The following is an 11570-nucleotide window of genomic DNA, read 5'->3' on the forward strand; positions in this document are numbered from 1 at the left end:
CTTTGGTTTAATGCTATCTGATTCCTATTGCAGTAACCTCTTATGCATTGGTATAGGAGTAACAACATCCCGTGTAGAAATGTTTACATTTGTCTTCTTCATCTAATCTACTATATTGAATGATGCATTAGGTGCTTTGGTATAAGCTTTGGGAGCTACATTTGTAGGAGGTTGAGATGGAACATGAGGATCACTCACATCCTTTTTGTTATTATTTTGTTTTTACTGGTGCAAAGTATTTGATTGATCATTTACTACTTGTATGTGAGGTATCATGTTTGAAGTTGAGGCCTAATTGGTGGGGAAGGTATAGCATTTTCAATGGCTCTTCTCTTGCTCCTAGTATTGTGAGCAATGGAATCCTATTTACATTATAATGTTCCTCGACTTGATAATTCATAAAAGAGCAATCCCTTGGTTGCTACAAATGGGCAGTATTAGTAGACTGAGGATCATTATATTGTTGTCCAACATATTGATCTTGTGTGGTCAATGCTAGGAATGATTTTTCCTTTTGGCACATGAATATCTACAAGAGGGACAAAAGTCCTATTCTTCAGCAAAATTATTTTGGGAAACCAATGCCCTCATTAGATTTGAGTTTTCTTTTGTTGTAGTGATATTGCTAAGAGGCCTATTATAAGTATGGTTTTGAGAAGAAGGTTGGGGAGGCCTAAAATTTTGAGCTCACTACCTTTCCATAGTCACCATCTTGTTACCCATTTTCTAGACCACTAAGAGATTATCTTCCAACTTCTTCTCCTGGCCTTGGAATCTTTTATCTATGTTCAACATCATAGACTAAATCATCTCCTTGATTTCATCTATTTCATTTGAATATGTGGAAGCTTGAGGGACTAGAACAAGGGATTGTGATGTGGAAGTTATGGGAATAGGAGCCACTGTTGGTTGGTGATTTGGGTTATCTGGGAAGAAGGGCATAGGAGTCCTTGGAGCCAATTTTTCTCCTTGTATCAATATATTATTTATCCTGATGGAAATTTCATAGGCATTAGGTAAGGTGTCTCCTCCCATAGATTGTAGAGTGGTAGTAATACCAATATTAAAGGCTTTGAGGTAATACAAAAAAATATTACTAGGACAAGGCTTGACTGTAGTGGGTATTCTATCCCATGTCAATTGGAATCTATAATTGAACTTAGTCATATATTCATGGGGGGCTCTTTTTATAGTTTTCAACTATTCCAAGAGTGTTAGGTGATCACTTTTATCTTCAAAGTGCTTGCATAATCTGGCTCCTAACCCATCCCAATAAATAATAGAGTAATGAGCCAAACCTCTATACCATTGCAAGGCCTTCCCTTTTAAGGATGAAGCTAGAAGCCTAATAGCAACATCATCTTTTTTAATACCATGTATATTGTAGACATTTGAAACTTCTTGAATGTGTTCTAAATGAGAGATAAAAGTTTCACTAGTAAATTCATGTATACTTTTGAGGGTTGATACTGGTATATCATGTCTTTCAGCCAATAGGAGAGTACTTCCACCATTACAGGTGGAAAAAGCATGAGCTCTAGGCTATGCCATATAGAATAATGGTCTATTTATATGAGTAGATAGAAATCTAGGCTGAGATCTAACAATAGGAGTGGAGATGGATCTTGCAGACATATTTGTTACTGTTGTACTCCTAATTGGTGATAAAGATACACTAGTCTTTCTTCTTCTAGGATTAAAAAATGAAAGCTCTTGGTATTGGAATTTATCTCTAGAAGATGCCCTTGTTTTAGCTTTGGGCATGAACCACTGTAACTTAGTCTAAACCAGATGTGAAGGTTGTAGAGTCATTGAGTGCTTTATGGGATGAGCCTCTTGAAGGCCTGCAACACTGAGAGTAACACTATCTTCTTAGCATTAATCTTGAAATCTTCCTTTTGACACCAGTAGACTTGAAATTTTTTGAATATTGTCCCATCAGGCGTGGAAAAAAATATTGTCACAAAATTCTACACCCTTGTCCAAATTTTTTACCTAAGGACAACCTTGTAAAACATGGAAACAACCTCCAAGCTATAGGACTTGAACTGTGAGGTTGAGTCTCTAGAGAAGGTTGGCTTCCTTTACTATTAGGATGCACTTAACTACTCTTAAGAAGAAAAGGGAGAAAGAGATGCAAGAAAAAAAATCTACCTACTCTATTATAAGGAGGTGATGCACCAAAATAGAGTGTTCAAACCAATCTATGCCCATATATGCACTTTTGAACCATCATAACACCAAAAGATATACACGTCCATAATTGTTTTAATCTAACAATCACATGCAGATCAGAAAACCCAAATAAATGATGTAAGAAAAATGAGATTCACTTATATATCATTCATAGGTGAGAGAGATATAGTCATGCAAAATTATAGATATCCATAATACACCAATGAGAGGCAAATAGGTCTAGCACTACATGTCAATGGCTGAAGGAGATAAGGCAGAATGCCATATAGTTTAGAGGCAAAGGGGATTTATAGTGACAAGTAAGAGCAATGACACAAAAATAGTGAAGTTATGACCCCTATAAAGTTTACAAAATTTCCTTTATAGCTTACCATAACTAAGATATTTTTTCCCCTAGACTAAACTTAACCACTACACTTAGCAATTATTGCAAATCCAGAAGAAAATTTGATCATGGAACAACTCTAGATGTAACAGTAACAAGAGAAACCAAAAAATCAATGTATCTAGTCGTAAGAGATCAAATTCAAAAGATTTGATCATTAAATGTAATAAAGAGGCATGAAGATGCTTTAATGCCATGGAACAAGCCCCAAAATGTTGGTTTGCCTTGAAGAAATGATCCTTGCAACTTGCCACAGTCGTAACAAATAAATCCACACCACTATCAAAGAAAATGTCGGATGGGATAACATGAAAGTTAATGCACTATGAAAATTACAAAATGACCATGTGGAAAAGATCTAACCTGCCTATAAAATGTATGAACCATTGATGTAGATCTTCTTTTGAATATGGATAGTTCAGATGCTGCAAAAATATCCCCAAGTGATGAATAAAACCCAACCATAGATCAAAATCTTCCTTTATAACCATAGATGGCTGAGATGCACTCATAAATATCCAAAGAAGCCCCAAGATCTAACAACCATCATATCTTCGCAAGAGAAAAAGGAAGCAATGTGAAAATACAACCATTGTTCGATTAAAAGCAGCCCAACATAAGAAGGATTTGGCATGTGGCAGGCAACATTTGGTTAGCACATTTCTTGAACGTTTAGTTGAAGAGACAACATCAATTATGGTTAATGCAAAATGTTAACCCCAACAAAAAATGCATGTTAACCTGCAACTCGGCACATGAAGGAAAAATGAGCCAACTCAATCAATGAAGGGACTAAACTAGCTCGGTACATGAAGGAATTGAACTAGCTCAGCATATGAAGGACCTAAGTTAACACGAGATGTTAACCCAACCAAAAAGCATGTTAGCCCATATCAAAGAATCTAGCCAATTGAAGATTTCTGAGATTGGTTATCAATGATGGGATAAATGGGGGCCAAAAATGGCCAACAGGAGCCTACAAGTGTGGCATGTACGAGTGGAGAGCAGAAGAACTGCACCCCCAACAATGACCTTGGGTGGAGTATGGTTAGCCAAGGCATCAGGAAGCACTCTAGTGACCATGTAGGGCATGTTACCCCAATGATTGAGAAACTCCTAAAGGTGGGCCACCTCCAGAGAAAATTTGTTAGCTTGGACCTGAATCTGCAACACAACATTATTACAAATGCATGCTTTAGTGTACATAGCAACATTGATATCAAGAAAGTTGCGAGTGAAAAGAACATCATTCTTATCCTTCCAAAAAGTAAATAAAATCTCCATCCTGAAGGTATGCTAGATTTGGGTAAATTTCCTAGGTACCCTAGGGGAATCACCCAATATAATCATATGCCAAGAAAAGGGTTATGGCCTGAAAGGCTTTAAAAAATCATGAATCTAGTGCCAATAATTTTGAGCATGCCTACAAAACTAAAAAATATGAAAAAATGATTTAGGATGCTTACAAAAAGGATATCAAGGATCCAAAACACCAATATGCTTGAGTCATGGCCCAAGGAGAAGCCCTTAAAACAATAGGCACTAGACAAAATGGGCAATCTTAGGCTTAGTGATTACACTCCAAATAGTATTAAGTTGTAACCTCCAGTGATGCTTAAGAGTATCCACCATAAGGGGATGGAGAGAAATCCATCTATATCCTAAGCTTGGCTTGTAACTAGTGAAGGGTGTGGTAGGATACCCCTTCCAATCTTTCCACCAAGGTCGAATAGACTCAATTCCCACCTTGTGAATTAAATGATTTGGAATTGCAGAGAGCAAAAGATAAAAAGTTTGTTGATCTAGATGAGTAAGAAAAAACTAGACTTGCATATCCTCCCAAGATCTAAGACTCATAGAGACCTTGGAAAAGAGGTCCTTAGGAGTCTTGATGTTGCATTTAAAAAAATGTAGAGCACTAGCACCTTAAGTCTTGGCTAGAGGAACACCCTGAATGGAAAATAATAGGGACCACCAAAGGTTTTGTTAATTCAAGGAAATCCCATCATGAAATCCATCACCAGCCTAATGAAGCCAAGGCTTGAAAACTTCCCAAGATTTCCATATGCTCTTGATAACAAAAGAGCCTTGCATATAAACAAGTTCCTGCATGATGAGAAGGGTCTAAAAGCCAATCCCCTTCCATGCCTATGGATAGGAAATCCATAAGTGATGTAGTGTTGAACCAACACTTTCCAAGCTTTATAGCTAGTGATGGCATGAATAATCCACTTAGCACGAGTATGATCCCTTGCTTCTGTGTGGAAAGAAGGCCAAGACCTCCAAACTCTTTGGGGAGACAAAAAAATTATAGGCAACTCTATCAAAGCCATGGCGATAAGAACCAAATGCCCAAAGAAAGTCATGGAGCAAGCATTCTAGCTTGAGGTAAGAGGATTTGGAAGGAGCCCAACACAAGGAGTAATAGACATGAGTAGCCGTCAGCACCTTTGAGAAAAATTGGAATTTCCCTACAAGAGAAAGGGGTTTAGTAAGCCATTAATCAAGCCTTTTTTCAATTTTCATGAGCACAACATTCCACAAGTCCACTAGAGATGCTTCAAAGGAAAAGGGGATGTCCAAGAAGTGGAAAATCTCTTGTGAGTGACCCATTTCCACTCGAATTGAGAAAACTAGGGTGAAGTCAGAAGAAAAATTGCCTATAACAAAGTGTATTGTGTCATTGAATAGCCGAACCAAAAGCATGACAAAAGGTGTCTAAGAATTGCAAGGCATTAGTGATGTTCTCCTCATCCTCAAGGAGAGTGAGAAAAGAATCATCAGCAAAGTGCCCATTAACAAGCTAGGAAGAAGAATTAGGCAAGGAAATGTCACAAACCAAACCAAAGGAAATAGAGTTAGCCAGTAAGTAACCAAACCCTTCAACAGCAAGAACATACAAAGCTAGAGCCAGAGGGAAACCCTACCAGATAGATTGAAAGAGAATAAATGCTTTAGATTAAGAACTATTAATGGTAATACAAGCATTAGCATATCCAAAGAGTATCTCCATAGACTAAGGAAAGTTAGGGTTGAAACCCAAAGCATGAAACATAGCCAAAATGAAGGGTCATTCAATTTGATCATAAGATTTGGCAAAATCAATTTTAAAAAACAAAGTCTGTTGATTAGATTTATGAGCCCATTCCTTGCCTTCTCAAACAACAATGATGTTGTTGAGAATGTACCTAGATTTAATAAAACTAGTTTGCTCTGGTTGCACAATTAAAGGAAGGAGATGTTGAATCTTAAGAGATAACACCTTAGCAATGATCTTGTATGACACATTAAGCAAGGTGATGGGCTACCAATTATAGATACCCTCAAGAACACTAGCTTTAGGTATGAATTTAATGTTTCCTCTATCAATAATGGCTCCTAGGCTCTTAGTATGATAAGATTCAAGATAAACTTTGTGTAGGTCTTGAGCAATAGACTCCCAAAGATGTTTGCAAAATTCACAAGGGAACACTCAGGGGATTTTTCATCTGCCATGGAAAAGATAGCCTCCTTGAGGTCACTAATAGTGAGAAGATGCTCACAAAAAACCCATTGCTTGACCGCTAGGCGGTCTAGAGTAATAGAAATACACTTTCTAAGAGCTTCCTCCCGAGCAACCAAATTTCCCTCCAAAGTAAAAACATTTTCATAATGACGCAAAAAAGCTTGCAAGATGTCAGGGAGATTGGAGAGAATAGTATTTCCCTATTTAATTTTTTAATCCCAAAGTTGGTATGACAGGCTCTAAGAGTCTAGAAGAACTCTTTAGAATATTTATTGCCAACCTCCAACCAATGGAGGCAAGTTTTGATTTGGGCCCCCCAAGCAACATATTGATCCATAATTTTTTTAGTGATGAAGCTTGGCAAGCTAGATTTGTAAATCAACATCAAATAGGTTAAGGGTAAGAGCTTTAGAATCCTTCATGAGGGCCTTGGTATTGGCTTCATAAGACCTTTTTCTGAAAACTGCCAACTACCTCCCATAGATGAAGAGAAATATAGTGGTTCTGGTAACAACATCATTCCACCATTGAATCCAACCTGCTTGAGAATGGGGACATGGATTCAAATTATAGATACATAGGATGTGAGAAATAGTGGAAGAATGTGTTAGCACTAACATGATGAGGAAAAACTATGTTCTAACATATCGTTGGATAGTTGATTGCTAAGAAATGGTAAAATAAATGTGATAGTGGTCTGATAATGTCACATCTGGTAGAGGAATGATAGGTAACTCTCGATCTTCAGAAAATGAGAAAAAGGATTGTGCAGTAATCATGGCATGATTGAGACATTTTAATATGAGGTTATAACCAGCTCAAAAAATAGACCAAGTGTGTCAGACCCCACTCTACTAGTGGTGGTTAGTATTGGGATAAAAAAAGGCCCAATTTATTGCACATGTAGTACCACCCTTCCCTCTCCCTAGTTGTCCAACGAAAAGGCAAAATGCCTTCTTATTTTTAAAATTTGATTTATTTTTAATAAAAAATAAAAAATATACCTTGAGAAGCATGTCAAATTTAGGGACAATTTGTTTTGCCTCATATTTCAACTGTATCCAAAATTGAAGTGCCTTATATAGATTTAGGGTTTTTTGGATGTTCTAAGCATAATGGTGAGGTCCATTTTTGCTCAAAGTGATTCAAAAATCAGAGAACCCCTATTTTCACACAAAAAAATTAAAAATCCTAGATTTCTTCATTCAAAACCTTGTTCTTCTTTTTCTTCAAACAAGAATAGGCAGCCGTGGGCAAGGCTCTGATACTATGTAGAATTTGATGATGAAAAAATTTATAGATCCCTAGATATCTTGCATGCAAATAACCTATTACAAGGAAGAAAGAAAGTTAGAGAGAGAAGGGTTTTCTCAATAAACAAGAAGATTGAATTTAGTTGTGCAAAATATAATGAATGAATTTACAATTGATCAATCCTTATGAAGGAAATTAAAACCCTAAGAGGTAAATGACATAAAATAATTACTAATTAATTATTAAATAGAAATGTAAGGTGCATAAAGTGAAATCTTAAGAAGGGAGAAAAGGTAATTTAATAAATGAAATGAAAGTAACCTTTTTCTCTAACATTGATAACGTTCGAAACCAAATTCTTATTTTGGGTTTCTTTTAGAGGCATCCCTTGAGGGTACACATATAGTCAACATGGAAAGCATTAGGTTCTTTTCTTGATGGATTCATGTTGGAGAAACTTGATGTTTTAGGAGATTCATTAGTATTGGAAGAAGTGGAGTTTACAAGGGAATCATTACTAGACATAGGTTCATTTATATGATATTGCTTAAGAGTCGTATCTTCATCACATGAGTCTATAGTTTTTTTAATAATAGCCAACCCATCATCAATAAGATCTCATATTTTATGTTTCAATTCGATGTAATTTGAAGAGTTATGCTCATTATGTCAATTAGAGGCACAATAGATTTCCAAGAATGGTTTCCCATACCAAGTAGATTGAGGCAATGTGATGAGTTTACTATAAGGGAGATTTTTTAAAATTATATCATAAGAATCTCCCAAATGATTAAAAGTCCTCTCAAGGTTATGGCTAGGATCTTCTCATTGTTCATCTTCATCTTGGTCAAAAATAGGCCCATCATGAAGTTGTGGCATAGACTCTTGATCAAAAGTTGGATTATCATACTTTGGAATTTTCATCTTTGAAGAATATGGAACAATGCTTGAGTCATGAACATGTAGAGATATTAAGGAAAACCCATGTGATTGTGTCATTCTTTCCTTTATTAGTTTTTCAAAGTTATATTACAAGTCTATCATCTTCTTATTGAAATGAAGGAGAAAGGGAAAATTTCTTTGTTGTTCCTTTTAATTCTTTGTACTCAACATGTAAATCTTGAAATTTATTAACAACTTTAAGGAACTATCAAGATCATCTAGACTTGGTAGAGGTTTGATGGGAAAGACTTGAATCCCATGGTTTTAGATGAAAATTCTAGCATGAAGGAGAATAGAAGAAGTTGATAGGATAACTAGAGTATCCTTTGTTTCCAAAAAAGGTAAGCAAAGTGTCCACTTGTCCAAAGTGAAAAAGCATACAAAAAGATATAAAAGTTAACTTGTCACAAGATGCCCAAGCTACAGGTAAATACCTATGCATGATAGTTGTCAACAAGCAAGGATAAGATAAAAGAGATAATAAGCAAAGATGGACATAAATCACTAACCAGGGTTGTAGACAAGTAGATCAAGCTAAAATTTTAGCAAAAGAATGTCCTAACATGTTAGGATAGATGAGGAAGTTGGAAAATACCAAGAGCACATAAACCTAAAGCCATTTTTAGTAAGTTTAAGCATTAGAGATATAACTATCAAGGTCATATAATGAAACTCTCCCTAGTAAGAAACACAAGTTTTTTATTGTTTGACTCAAGAAGAAAATGTTTGGACTTGATGTATTTTTGACTTGGTTGACAAAGTTCAACAATAGTTTTGATAATGTTGATAATTGTTGGAGAAATTATGATATTCAAGAGCAATTTCAAGCTGAAAACTAGTGACACATGGAGTAGTCTTAAAACAATAAAGCAAGGGACAAAGAAACCTTGCATGATACAAGAACATGTGAGGTCTCAAAATGAAATCCCTCAAAATTTTGTCATTCATATGTCCAATTAATTTCTACATGTCTTAGCAAAAATACACCAAGAAAGATCTACCTAAAGGTAACACCTTTTAATCAATACCTTTGCCCACAACTTGATACCCCTTGACTCACACAATATGATAACTCACAATAGATATTGGCTTTATCATGAAGTGTTATTAACACATCCAAAGGGACACATATGGTGAGTCAAATCTTTAGGTGAACTAGGTAATCCACTTAGGTTAATCTTGCACCAAGATATTGATCAGATAAACTATGGTGGCTTTTAATCATAGGTTCATAGTAAGGGCTCTATTCATATTACCCCTCTTATATTCAATACAAAATTAAGGCCTCACCACTACAAGAGTATTCACACTAGAAATTTATCATGGTCACAATCTAATGAGTTTCCTCACTAGAAAAAGTGAAGATACTATGTCCCCTCAAGACTTTAGTCTCTACAAAGGGATTTTTTATTATAGTGGGTTGGAGTATCCAGGTTCACTTGTTCCCACTTGGGTAATTTGCATGACATTTTTCAATCGATGGAAGACCCTATAAAGGTGAAATATCTTAATAAGAGATGAACACAGAATGGATAATAAGTGGAGGTCTAACTTTTTGATTTCCTTGAAATAGGTAAAGAGCATACTCTCCTATTCCAAATGATTCTCCCAAACATACTAATAAAGGGTTAATTAAGGCTACTAAAGAGTAACCTATCTAGCTCAATTTCTTGATCCAAAAAAAATGAAGAGAGCTCTAGAATGAGAATCATCCTATGTGCAGGAACTATTTAAGAACATCTTCCATGTACACTCAGTCATATACATGATGGAAGAGTCAAGAAAGTCAATTTGTATTGGAGCATTTTCTTATAGAGGAAATTTAGCTACCTGATAAAGAATGGCTTGTCCCTTGATTTCCTTACACTCGATGTACTCAATGTTAAGTTTAGAGAGAATCATCATCCATTTAGCTAGTTGACCAATAAGGGTAGCTTTTCTTAGTATTTTAATGGATCAATCTCAGTGACAAGATGAATAGTGTGAGATAGCATATAGTGTCTAAGTTTTTATGATACAAACACATCTTATAGGACATTATAGTTCTATTGATGTAGAAAATGTCTTGTTCCTTTACTAATTCATCTTGGTGTGCCAATAATGCCCCTAGGGATGTAGTTTTAGCAAAGATGCATAATATATGGGGTTTTCCTAGAATATGAGGCATTAGAAATGGAGGATTGGCCAAGTATGCATATATTTGTTTTAAACTCTTTTCACATTATTCATTTCATGTGAAAGTAGCTCCTTTGTGCAAATTCTTTTTAAAAGGTTGTGTTATATCCACAAGTTGAGATATGAACCAACTAATAGATTGAAAGCATCCTTGCATACTTCTCATTTGACTAATATTTTTGGGAGGTGGCATGTCCAATATGGATTGAACCTTTTTGAGGTAAACCTCAATTCCTTTAGCTTAAGTAATGCACCCAAGTAGTTTTCTTGAGGTAACATTGAATACACATTTCTTTGGATTAAGTTTTGGATTGAACTAATCCATTCGATCTAGGATTAAACCAAAATCTTCAAGATGAGTATTTATTTTATTTGATTTAGCTAGGGTAATCCACATTATCTTCCATGGATTTATGCATCAAGTAATAGAAAATAGTGGTCATAGCTCTTTGGCAAGTAGCTCCAACATTTTTGAGTTCAAATGGCATGAAGTTATAGCAAAATGTTCCCCATGTGAAAGTGAAAGAAATATTTTCTTGGTCTTAAAGAGCTATCTTAATTGGATTGTATCTCGAGAATCCATCCATAAGAGAATATATTTCATAGCCCATCGTCATATCCACTATCATATCTATGTTTTGGAGTGGAAAGTCATCCTTAAGGCATGCTTTATTAAGATCTCGCTAGTATATGAAAACACGAATGGACTTGTCATGTTTTAAAACATGTATAGTATTTGAAATCCACTCAATATAGTCAATAGCTCATATAAATATAGCAATAAGAAGCTTACCAATTCTAATTTAACTAGGAGAGCTATGTATGGATCCATTTTCCTTAGTTTTTATTTAATGGGATTCAAACCAGGAGCTATAGATAGGTGATGCATGATAAGATCATTGTTAAGCTTTGCTATGTTTGAATACATCTAGGGGAAAAAAAAATGCATAAAGAACTTTGTAAATTCCCTTTTCTCTTCTTCTTACAAGGACTAAGGTAGATGAATAATGTGTTTAGTTTCCTTTGTTCCAATGTTAACTTATAGTTGGATTATCTTTGTTAAGACTAACAGCCTTTCTTGAAAGTATCTAGGGAGACTACTAGGTATCTCAT

Source organism: Cupressus sempervirens, chromosome 7, assembly GCF_028749045.1.
Source record: "Cupressus sempervirens isolate cs-2001-9-10 chromosome 7, ASM2874904v1, whole genome shotgun sequence".
NCBI lineage: Eukaryota > Viridiplantae > Streptophyta > Pinopsida > Cupressales > Cupressaceae > Cupressus > Cupressus sempervirens.